This window comes from Chiloscyllium plagiosum, unplaced genomic scaffold (assembly GCF_037043375.1).
Source record: "Chiloscyllium plagiosum isolate Xiang-an unplaced genomic scaffold, Cpla_swu_hap1 HiC_scaffold_1, whole genome shotgun sequence".
Classification (NCBI taxonomy): Eukaryota; Metazoa; Chordata; class Chondrichthyes; order Orectolobiformes; family Hemiscylliidae; genus Chiloscyllium; species Chiloscyllium plagiosum.
Genome location: NW_028270139.1, coordinates 149,435,382 through 149,447,595, shown reverse-complemented (window position 1 = coordinate 149,447,595; position 12,214 = coordinate 149,435,382). Strand labels below are relative to the sequence as shown.

At 41.4% G+C, this 12,214-nt stretch overlaps 1 pseudogene; it reads right to left on the bottom strand.

Moving 5' to 3' along the window:
- Positions 1 to 6,792: 6,792 nt before the first annotated feature.
- LOC148152243 (Nuclear RNase P) lies at positions 6,793 to 7,058 on the bottom strand (annotated as a pseudogene).
- Between the last annotated feature and the right edge of the window lie 5,156 nt (positions 7,059 to 12,214).

Sequence of the window (12,214 nt, the reverse complement as noted above, 5' to 3'; positions counted from 1 at the left end):
GTTACAAGAAAGTCGTGTAATAGCAGCACCATTTAAACTAATGGGGCAGGAATTGCATTATAACCACTACACACTTTAAAAGTTCATGCCACAGAAACAATGTCCCCAATTTATTAATCGCATTATTGCAAATTTGCATTAACGGAATGCATATTATAGCAGAACGACTTGTATAGGTGCAGGTGGATAGGGCAGATGAAGCATTGGAGAAGGGAGAAGGCTTTAGATCCTGGTTCACTGGGTTTGTTTCTGGGAAGAGCAGGTACGGTAGTGTTGCAATGCGTTGCATGTGAACTGCAAGGGGGCCAAACACATGCAAATTTTTGAGGGTTTCAACTAATTTGGCATTGGGATGGGACTCAGAGCGGAAAACAATAGGGGATATTGAACAGGCAAGTATAGAATAAAAATTAAGTAATTCCAAAAGGCAAAGAAAGAGTAGTAAAGTTACAGCATAGGGATCATGGCAAGGCTGGATGCATTTATTTCAATGCAAGGACTTTTGTATCCAGTCTGCAGTGGTGTACCACGGAGTTCCCTTGCTGTTTGCTGTATACATTAATGATCTAGCCATGAATGTGGGATTGAAAAATAAATACCGGCCTTGTTAGTAGTGTCCATACTCAGGGAATTAATCAATGTTTTGTTAAATAGTTTCTTTGTCTTTCATGGGATGTGGGCATAGCTGGCTAGTTGAGTGTTTAATGCCCATTGCTATTTGCCCTGGAGACAGTGGTGGCAAACTGCCTTAATGAACATCTACAGCCCCTGGAATGTAGAGACATCCACATTGTTCGGAAGGGAATCCCCAAGATATTGACTCAACGACAGCAAAGGAATGGAAATTAGTTCAAAGTGAGGATGGTGTGTGGTTTGGAGGGAACTGACAGGTGCTTCAAATATATTTGCCACACTTATATTTCTAGGTATTGGAGGTTGTGGGTTTTGGAATGCTGTCAAATATTAAAAAAAACTGAAAGCTTGCTGAGAATATCGACCCACTTTAGTTTCATATCTTTTCTTTTATACCCTTGGCAAAAAAATCTCTGTCCATCTCAAATCAGGACCAAGTTACTCCGGAGAAAATTGTTTCAGCACACTACAGTGAAAGTCTTGCATTTTTAATGCACAATTAGATCAGATATGATATACAGAGCAAGGAATCCAAAAGGAGAGGACAGCATATGAAGAAAAAGTACAGAGCTTTGGAAGACAGTGGGACGACAAATAAAATGGACATATTGCCTTTCCTTTTGACCTACTTAAGCATGAAATCTGTCGACTTCAGTCATCATAGTATCTTCTCATACAGAGCAGGTCTTAAAGGTTTAATGCATTAGCAAAAGCTGCACATCCTATCAATATTTAAATTCCCTGGGCGTCGGGCTGGCACATTACCTCATCTGCTGTTTATGTACTTCAGCAACTTGCCCTCCGGGAGCCAGGCAAGCGATTTCCGTCAGTGAAGCAATGTCTCTGCACCAGGAAGACAAAAAGTAATCACGATGGATAAGGTGAAGGTTTTACCTCATGAACACAGGGAATATAAAAATATCTGAACTCAATAAATCAATCCAGTGTCTGTGTGGATTTTAAACTCTTCAAGGATCCATTACAATAAATGACCACTGGCGCTCGCAGTGCTTGGGGATCACTTGCTTGATAATTGAACTGATTTTTTTTTAATTGAGCCTTTCTTCCTGTGGTTTTGTTTTTAAGGGGACAATGATGTGCAGCTGTTACATATTACTGATAGCCAACACAATGAAGAGATAATATAACAATGTGTGATATCTGGGGCTAAAGGGTTAAATTAAGAAGATAGATTGGATACTCTAGGGTTGTGTACCATCGAGTACAGAGAGGGAAACTTATTCGGGTGTTTAAGATGGTGAAAGGGTTTAATAGGATCGAGAAAGTGAAATGGCTTCCTTTGGTCAGGAGGTCCAGAACAAGGAGGGGGCATAAATTTAAAATTAGAATTGGACAATTCAGTAGTGATGTCAGCAAGATTCCTTCATACAAAGGGCAATGGAAATTTTTAACTCAACCCCTCAACAAAAAGTTACTGAACTTCACTTGAAAATTTTGAAAAAGAAATTGGGAGTATTGTTGAGTCGAGGATAATACATGTACCAGATTTATGGCAGACTGATGGTACTGAATGGTAGAACAGTTTTAAGATTCTGTCTGGTCTTCTTCAGTTCTAGCCTTTCACCTCCAGGTTTAAATCTGTGTCATAGGTAGACAGGGTGATTAATAAAGCATTTAGCACGCTTGCCTTCATTGTTCAAAGTTTTGAGTAGAGGAGCCGGGATGTCATGTTGAGGATGTACAGGACATTGGTAAGGCCTCTTCTCAAGTACTATGTGCAGTTCCGGTCTTCCTGTTTTAGGCAGGACATTATTAAACTGAGGACTGGATAAAGAGTGGACTGGAAAAGGCACAGCAAATCAAGAAGCATCAGAGAAGAAGGTTAAGTCGACATTTCAGGTTGGGACCTTTCATCAGGACTGGGGAAGGGAAGGGCGCTGCAAAATAACTGACCAACAATGGTTCACAGTTGAACACTTCACTAATTTTAAAATTCTCTTCCTTGCTTTCAAAGTCTTTCATGGTCACACCTCTGTTTATTCTCCCCTATATCTCTCCCATTCTTGATCCTCCTAAAACTTGCCTATGTTTGATCAAATATTTTGCTCATCTGTCTGAACGTTTCTTCATGTGCTTCTGTGTTGATTTTGTTTGCTGATGATTCTGAGGAATGCTTTGGGACATATTACTGTCTGAAGGAACATATTAAAGAGAGAGGTGGAGCAACTTAGGAATTTGAGCCATCATCCATAATTGCCCAGACAGCAGTTCAGAGTTAAATGTTTTCCATGGGTCTGTGGTCAAAGGTAACCTGGACAGAGATTGCAAATTTTGGTTCCAGAATGATATTCATGAACCAGAATGGTTTTCATGAACATCAACAATGACATGGTGACCATCACTATTGTTTTGATTTTTGCTTTGGAACTTGAGTTGAACTTGAGAATTCAAATTTGAAACTTGAACAGCAGTTGTTTTAGAAAGAGAAGAGAGCAAAAGACAGGTATTTGTTGCTGGGAACTGGCCTGGCAAGATAATGTAAGGTTGATTACTGTTCTGAAGACACTGCAGATAATTCAGCACCAAGATGTTGGTTTGCAGCTGGTTGGATGTTGAACTGGTCAATCAGGAGAGGACCAGTACTGGCCAGCCAACCACAGAGAATATTGAAAACAAAGAGAGAAAAGGAGATTAAACAGCCTCTGATTGGACTTTGGGCAGGACTTTGTTTTGGAAGCTTTTAGTCTGGGGCTGTATTTATAGTGTTGTTCACACTAATTATTCACCAGTCATTGAAAGTTCTGACAAGAGAACCCCTGTCTGTAAGAAATAAGCCAAAATCTCCAAAGGTCTGCAGAAGCTGTAATATTGATTGGTGATTTTGGAATTCAAGTAAGATATACAGATCTACCTGCCTGTAATACAATCTATTATCCAAGGACTTAATGAAGACCTGATATCCATAATTGAAATGGATATTGAACTGGCAAATTATGATTCTTTTTACTAAAATGTATCCTTTAATTCTATCTGTCTATTGGTTGTGAGTGTGGGTTTATGCTCAAAGAAGATTGGGCTTAGGTTATAGATATTAACAGAGTTCTTTGTAGTTGACCAATGTTCTGGCAAAGTTAAATTCTTTATAATAAATTGTTAATTTTTGTTTAAGTTATACAAAGATGTCCAAGGTCTGCTATTTGTAAAGTTCAGTGAGACATTGAGCAAATTTGAAGGTCATTGACCGTTTTACTATCACTGTGTTGTGAACCCAGTGATAGTGAGGCTGATTTGGTTTGGCTTGCTGCCATATGTTTCAATAATGGTTACATGGTCGTGGTGTGGTGAGATTTTCATTATATACATATTGCACTATCTGTTATGTTGGGATTTGAGCTCATATACTCATGCCATTACTAGTTCAGTGACATTACCCCATGTCACCACTAACTCCCCTTGATTATAATGGATGGTTATAATTGGGGATGTTCAAGAGGCCAAAATTGGAGCTTCATAATTGCCTCAGAATTACAGAATTGGAGGAGGTCAGAGCAGGATCGTGAGTAGTACAGCCATGGATGGATAAGAAGACAAAGTTGAAAATTTTAAAATTGAGACATTGCTCAATCAGGAGCAATATAGGTCAACACACAACCTGGACTGTGGGCTTTCTGAATTTAAGTGGTGCACGGCATCTTGGTGTACAAGTCCATAGATCCCTTCATTAGCCAGAGCATAGAATGTAAGAACAAGGAAGTCTTGTTACAACTTTATAAAACATTGATTTGGACTAGGAGGAGAAAGTGAGGTCTGCAGATGCTGGAGATCAGAGCTGGAAATGTGTTGCTGGAAAAGCGCAGCAGGTCAGGCAGCATCCAGGGAACAGGAGAATCGACGTTTCGGGCATAAGCCCTTGATTTGGACTACAATTGTGCAGTTCTGGTTGCCATACTATCAGAAGGATGTGATTGCTCTGGAAAGGATGCAAAAGAGATTCACAAAGAAGTTGTCTTGGATGAAAAATCTATGTTATGAGGAGAGTCTGAATAGCCTGGATTTGTTTTCCTTTGTGCAGAGCTGGCTGGGATAGGAGGGGTTGGGGGGATGGGGTGGGAATCTCATAATGATATACAAAATCAGGAGAGGCACATACAGAATAGATCATGAAAATCTCTTCCCCATGATACATGTGACCAAGACCAGAGGGCATAAGTTAAAGGTGAGGTGTAAGTGATTACAGAAGATGCGAGAAATGTATTTTCATCCAGAGGGTGATAGAAATACGGAATGTATTGCCTGAGAGGTTGGTGGAGACAAGTACTCTTGCAACATTTAAGAAGCATTTGAATGAGCACTTAAAATGCCAGGGCACAGCAGATTATGCACTAAGTGCAAATAAATGTGATAAGTGTAGTTTGGTGCTTGTTGGACCACAGACATGGTGGGCCAAAGGACATGTTTCTATATTGCATAACTCTATGACTCTATGACTGAAATATCCTGACATCTGGATAAGGAGGCCTGACTTCAAGTACCATCTGCTCCAGAAGTATGCTATAAAGTCTCTGAACAGGTTGATTGAAAAATATTTACAATATTTTGTAATATATTGCCAATTCCGAGTTGACCTTAAAAAGACTGTAAGACCATAAAATGTAGGAGCAGAATTAGACCATTTTGCCTATTACGTTTGCTCCACCATTTGATTATGGCTGATATGTTTCTCAATCCCATTCTCCTGCCATTTCTCCATAGCGTTTGATCCCTTTACTAATCAAGAACATATCTATCTCTGTCTTAAATACATTCAATGACTTTGCCTTCATAGCCCTCTGTGGCAAGGTGTTCCACAGATTCATCCCCTACTGGCTGGAGAGAATTCTTATCATCTCAGTTCTAAAGGGTTTTCCCTTCACTCTGAGGCTGTGCCCTTGGGTTCTAGTATCTCCTAATAATGTTAAAACTTTCTCCACATTCACTCCAACCATCCCTCTTAGTATTCTGTAAGTTACAATCAGATTCCACACCCACACGCCTTCATTCTTCAAGTACAGGCCTAGAGTTCTCAGGCGCTCCTCATATGACAAACCCTTCATTCCCAAGACCATTCTTGTGAGCCTTCTCTGGACCCCCTCCAAGACCAGCACATCCTTCCTTGGATACGGGACCCAAAACCGGTCACAATATTCAAAAAGAGATCTGATCAGCGCACTATACATCTCTGCTCTTGTATTCAAGCCCTCTTCAAATGAATGCTAATGTTGTGTTTGCTTTCCTAACTACCAGCTGAACCTGGATATTAACCTTAAGAGAATCCTGAACAAGGACTCCCAAGCCCCAAGTGTTTCAGACTCCTAAAGCCTTTTAAGCATTTAGAAAATAGTCTAGGCCTCTATTCTTCCACCAAGTGCATAACCTCACACTTTCCCACGTTGTATTCCATCTCTGCCATCTCTCTTGCTCACTCTCCTAGTCTGTCCAAGTCCTTCTCCAACGTCCTCAACACTTCTGGCCCTCAACCTACGTCTGTGTCAACTGTAAACTTAGCAACAATGCCCACCAGTGGTATTTTTGAACTACTGCAGTCCATACAGTGTAGGTAGACCCACAATGCCATTAACAAAAGAGTTTCAGGATATGACCAAATGGAACTGAAGGAACAGTGAAAACTTTCAAGTCAGGATCACTGTGGGTTGAAAGCAAAATAGAAATAAAGATGTTCCTATGCATCTGCAGCGTTCAGCCTTCTAACTGGTCACTGGTGTAGCAGGTACTGTCAAAGGAGCATCAGGGAGTTGTTGCAATGCTTCTTGTAGATGGCACACACTGTAGCCACTCTGCATTGGCTGTGGAGGGCGTAAATTTTTAAGGTGGAAAATGAGGTGTAAATCAAGCAGCTTACTTTGTCCTGGATTAAAAAACAAAAGAACTGTGGATTCTGTAGTTCAGAAAGCACTTGAGTGTTGTTTCTGTTCCTCTTCCTCAAACATAATGGGCTGAATTGGGACATTTCAAATTCAAGGAGCTGCAAGAAATTGTCACGTAAAAATTCCATAATAGATTTTTCACTAATAATCATTTCACATTCATTGTCATTATATGGAAATTCATCAATCTGTCCAACTAAGATTTTTGACTGTGTCTTTACTGAGCCTTCAGGAGAAATTTACAAAAAAGCTGCTAGGTTTTTGAAATATACATGTGGTAGGAGAGTAGTCTGAATTGGGTTGTGAGATTCCTTACTTCATCCCACACATTAAGCTCACCCAGCAGCCTTTCCCCTTCCAGGCTAGTAACTGCATCCACCTGCTTCTCCTGCTCTCTGTTACTGCCTGATAACTTCCTCACCTGCATCAGGTAACACCCTGCAAGGGTGGTGATTGGCTCTTATCTTAGACCTTCCCCAAGGTATTGGCAAGGAGTGATGAACACTCAGGATGTGAACTCTACTGTGGGCTTCCCACCACACTGTATTTCTGTGGAACTCTGAACTATGTAAACCTTCAGTGAACACAGATACTTTTAACTCATAGTGAGGCTTTCCAGGGCTAGACCTTTGCACAGAATTTGATTTATACTTTTTTTTAGATTAGATTAGATTACATTACAGTGTGGAAACAGGCCCTTCGGCCCAACAAGTCCACACCGACCCGCCGAAGCGTAACCCACCCATACCCCTACATTTACTCCTTATCTAACACTACGGGCAATTTAGCATGGCCAATTCACCTGACCTGCACATCTTTGGACTGTGGGAGGAAACCGGAGCACCCGGAGGAAACCCACGCAGACACGGGGAGAACGTGCAAACTCCACACAGTCAGTCGCCTGGGGCAGGAATTGAACGCGGGTGAGGCAGCAGTGAGGCAGCAGTGCTAACCACTGTGCCACCATGCCGCCCACTTCAGGATTTTCAGCATTTACCTCAAATAATTAACATATAGATGAAACAAATATCATGTATATAAATAATCCTAATATATGCCACAAGAGACCAATGCTATTGGTGATTCAGTGACCACACCAACAACATTGACCGTCTTATTCTCCAACCTTGATTGTTGAAAAATGTCTCAACGCTTTTCACAGGAGTGTTACCAAATAATAATGTGCGGTCACGTTAGCGAGTTAATAACCATCAGAATAAAAATCAGGTTTATACTGACATTGGACATCAGTGCTGATAACTGACAAGTTGCAGGGAGGAGAAAGTGAGGACTGCAAGATGCTGGAGCTCAGAGTCAAGAGTGTCGTGCTGGAAAAGCACAACAGGTCAGGCAGCATCCGAGGAGCTGGAGAATCAATGTTGAAGGGCTTATGCCTGAAATGTCGATTCTCCTGCTCCTCCGATGCTGCCTGACCTGCTGTGCTTTTCCAGCACCACACTCTCAGCTCTGAGCTCCAGCATCTGCAGTCCTCACTTTCTCCTAGTTGATTTCAACCTTAGTGCAAAGCCTCTTCCAAGGATGCTTATCTTGAAGAAGTTCTCCTCCTCTCATCCTGATGAAGGGCTATGACTTATGCCCAAAACGTCGATCCTCCAGCTCCTCGGATGCTGCCTGACCTGTTGTGCTTTTCCAGCACTACACAACAGACAAGTTGCAGCATGGATTTGACAAACATAGTCTAAAGTGATGGTGATACCTTCCAACTTTACTCTGATTCCCTCACATTAGAATCAGGAATTTATAGATGAAATAAATGAATTATTGCCAGTTTGGCTGAGAATGAGCTATGTAGGTCTCAAATGCTTGGCTAAGGTGGGCATTTGACATCTTGTCTCCTACTGTATGGGCCATCTTATTCCTGTTGTGTTATGTGTAAAAATCTTTTTTCAGAACATTAAGCCTGACTGGTTCATAAATCTGTTCATGTTCCATAACCTTCCCGAAAATCCCTTAGACAGTGGTTTCCAAACCCATGACCAATCCCATCCAGAAGGATAGAAGGACAAGGGCAGAGATTACTTGGGAGTTTCACCCCCTGCAATTCTCCTCTAAGTCACTTATTATCCTGACTTGGAAACATGGACCTTGGAGTGTAGGTTCATAGTTCCTTGAAAGTGGAGTTGCAGGTAGATAGAATAGAACAAAGAACAAAGAAAACTACAACACAGGAACAGGCCCTTCAGCCCTCCAAGCCTGCAGTGATCCAGATCCTCTCAACCTGTCACCTATTTTCTCCCTCTGCTCCCTGCCCATTCATGTATCTGTCTAGATATATCTTAAATGGCACTTTCATTCCCGCCTCTACTATCTCCGCTGGCAACGTTTCCCAGGCACCCACCACCCTCTGTGTAAAGAACTTTCCATGCATATCTCCCTTAAACTTTTTCCCTCTCACCCTGAACTCGTGACCGCTAGTAATTGAGTCCCCCACTCTGGGAAAAAGCTTCTTGTTAACCATCCTGTCTATATCTCTCATGATTTTGTCGGCCTCAGTCAGGTTCCCCCTCAACCTCTGTCTTTCTAATGAAAATAATCCTAATCTACTCAATCTCTCTTCATAGCTAGCATCCTCCATACCAGACAACAACTTGGTGAACCTCCTCTGCACCGTCTCCAAAGCATTCACATTCTTTTGGTACTGTGGAGACTAGAACTGTACGCAGTATTCCAAATGTGGCCAAACCAAAGTCCTATACAACTGTAACATGATCTGCTAATTCTTGTACTCAGTACCCCATCTGATGAAGGAACACATGCTGTATGCCTTCTTAACCACTCTATCAACCTGCATTGCCACCTTCAGAGTACAAAGGACCTGAACACCCAGATCTCTCTGTACATCAGTTTTCCTCAGTGCTGTTCCATTTACTATATAGTTCGCTCTTGAAGTGGATCTTCCAAAATGCATCACCTCGCATTTGGCCGGATTGAACTCCATCAGCCATTTCTCTGCCCAACTCTCCAATCTATCTATATTCTGCTGCATTCTCTGATAGTCCCCTTCACTATCTGCTACTCCACCAATTTTAGTGTCATCTGCAAATTTGCTACTCAGACCATCTATACCTTCCTCCAGATCATTTATGTATATCACAAACAACAGTGGTCCCAACACGGATCCCTGTGGAACATCACTGGACACAGTTCTCTATTTTGAGAAACTCCCTTCCACTACTACTCTCTATCTCCTGTTGCCCAGCCAGTTCTCTATCCATCTAGCTAGTACATCCTGAACCCCATGTAACCTACACTTTGTCCACCATGGGGAACCTTATCAAATTTCTTGCTGAAGTCCATGTATATGACATCGACAGTCCTTCCCTCATCAATCAACTTTGTCACTTGATCAAAAAATTCTGTTAAGTTGGTAAGACATGACCTTCCTTGCCCAAAACTGTGTTGTCCATCACTGATAAGCCCATTTTCTTCCAAATGTATATAGATCGTATCCCTCAGTATCTTCTCCAGCAGCTTCCCTAACATTGACGTCAAGCTCACCAGTTTATCATTACCTGGATTATCCCTGCTACCCTTTCTTAAACAAGGGGACAACATTAGCAATTCTCCAGTCCTCTGGGATCTCATCCATATTCAAGGATGCTGCAAAGATATATATTAAGACCCCTGATATTTCCTCTCTCACTTCCCTCAGTAACCTGGATAGATCCCATCTGGACCTGGGGACTTGTCTACCTTAATACCTTTTAGAATACCCTATACTTCCTGCCTCCTTATGCCGACTTGACCTAGAATAATCAAAGATCTATCCCTAACCTCAACATCAGACATGAATACTAACACAAAGTACTCATTAAGTACACAGTGAAGAAGGTGTTTGGTATCCTTTATTAGTCAGTGCATTGTGTATAGGAGTCAGGAGATCATGTTGCAGCTGTACAGGACATTAGTTAAGCCACCTTTATATGTGCCATTCTGGTCTCCCAGCTATAGGAAGAATGTTGTGAAACTTGAAAGGGTTCAGAAAAGATTGACAAAAATCTTGCCAGGCTTGGAGGGTTTGAGCTACAGGGAGAGGGTGAATAGTCTGGGGCTGGTTTCCCTTGAGTGTTGGATGCTGAGGGATGACTTTATGGAGGTTTATGATATCATGAGGGGCATGGATAGGGTAAATAGATAAGGTCTTTTCTCTGGGGTAGGGGAGTCCAGAACCAGAAGGAATAGGTTTAAGGTGAGAAGAGAAAGATTTAAAAGGGACATAAGGGGAAGCTTTTTCACACAGAGGGTGGTACCTATATGGAATGAGCTGCCAGAGGAAGTGGTGGAGGCTGGTACAATTACAACATTTAAAAGGCATCTGAATGGGTATATGAATAGGAAGAGTTTAGAAGTAGATGCTAACAAATGGGACTAGACTAATTTAGGATATCTGGTCGGCATGGATGAATTGGACCGAAGGGTCTGTTTCCATGCTATACATCTTCATGATTCTATGACTCTATATCACCATTCCTTCACTATCACTGGGTCAAAAAATTAGAACTCCCTCCCCTGATTACGTATTGACGTGGAGATGCCAGTTTTGGACTAGGACGAACAAAATTCAAAGTCACGTAACACCAGGTTATAATCTAACAGTTTTATTTTAAATCACAAACTTTCGGAGCACTGCTTCTTCATCACGTGAAGTCGCAAGAAGTGGACAGGCACAGAATTTATATGCTGTTGGACAATAACCTGGTGTTGTATGACTTAAGATTTAATTATGTATTGTTATGATTCCAGCTGATAAAACTACAGAACAGGTCAGATCCCAGAATGTAATCTAATGTGTCAGATTATATTTTCTTTTAACATAATCTTGTGGTCTTTCACTAAAACATAAACACACGAGGCAGCTGGTTTGGTTTTAACAATAAAATAGATGCTTATTACACAAAAGAGATAGAAATGAAATAAAACAAACCCACCTATCTAAATATCACACAATTTGAAAGATTGCAAAACAAAATCAAAACTTCCAAAATCACTTTACAGGTACTCAAAAACCAGAGAAATTTTCTTTTCCGATCAAATCTGTATTTTTTACTAAACAGCTTCTTTTGAGTTCTGATCCAGTCAGCTCCACACAACTGAAATCTCAGATATTCTCAACTTTTCTCAACTTTTCTCAACTTTGAATAACCAATTAAATTTAGAAGAAAACACTGTGGTCTGAAAGTTTTCACAAAATACACTCTCTTCATGAACCAACTTATTGGGGAGCAGTCAGGAGAGAAAGAGAGAGGAGCGGGGGCTGCCAGGAAGGTAAATTGAGTCATCGAGTCATTGAGATGTACATCATGGAAACAGACCCTTCGGTCTAACCCATCCATGCCGACCAGATATCCCAACGCGATCTAGTCCCACTTGCCAGCACATGGCCCATATCTCTCCAAACCCTTCCTATTCATATACCCATCCAAATGCCTCTTAAATGTTGCAACTGTACCAGCCTCCACCACTTCGTCTGGCAGCTCATCCCATACACGTACCACCATCTGCGTGAAAAAGTTGCCCCTTAGGTCTCTTTTATATCTTTCCCCTCTCACCCTAAACCTATGACCTCTAGTTCTGGACTACCCCACCCCAGAGAAAAGACTGCCTATTTACTCTATCCATGCGCCTCATAATTTTGCAAACCTCTATAATGTCACCCCTCAACCTCTGACGCTCCA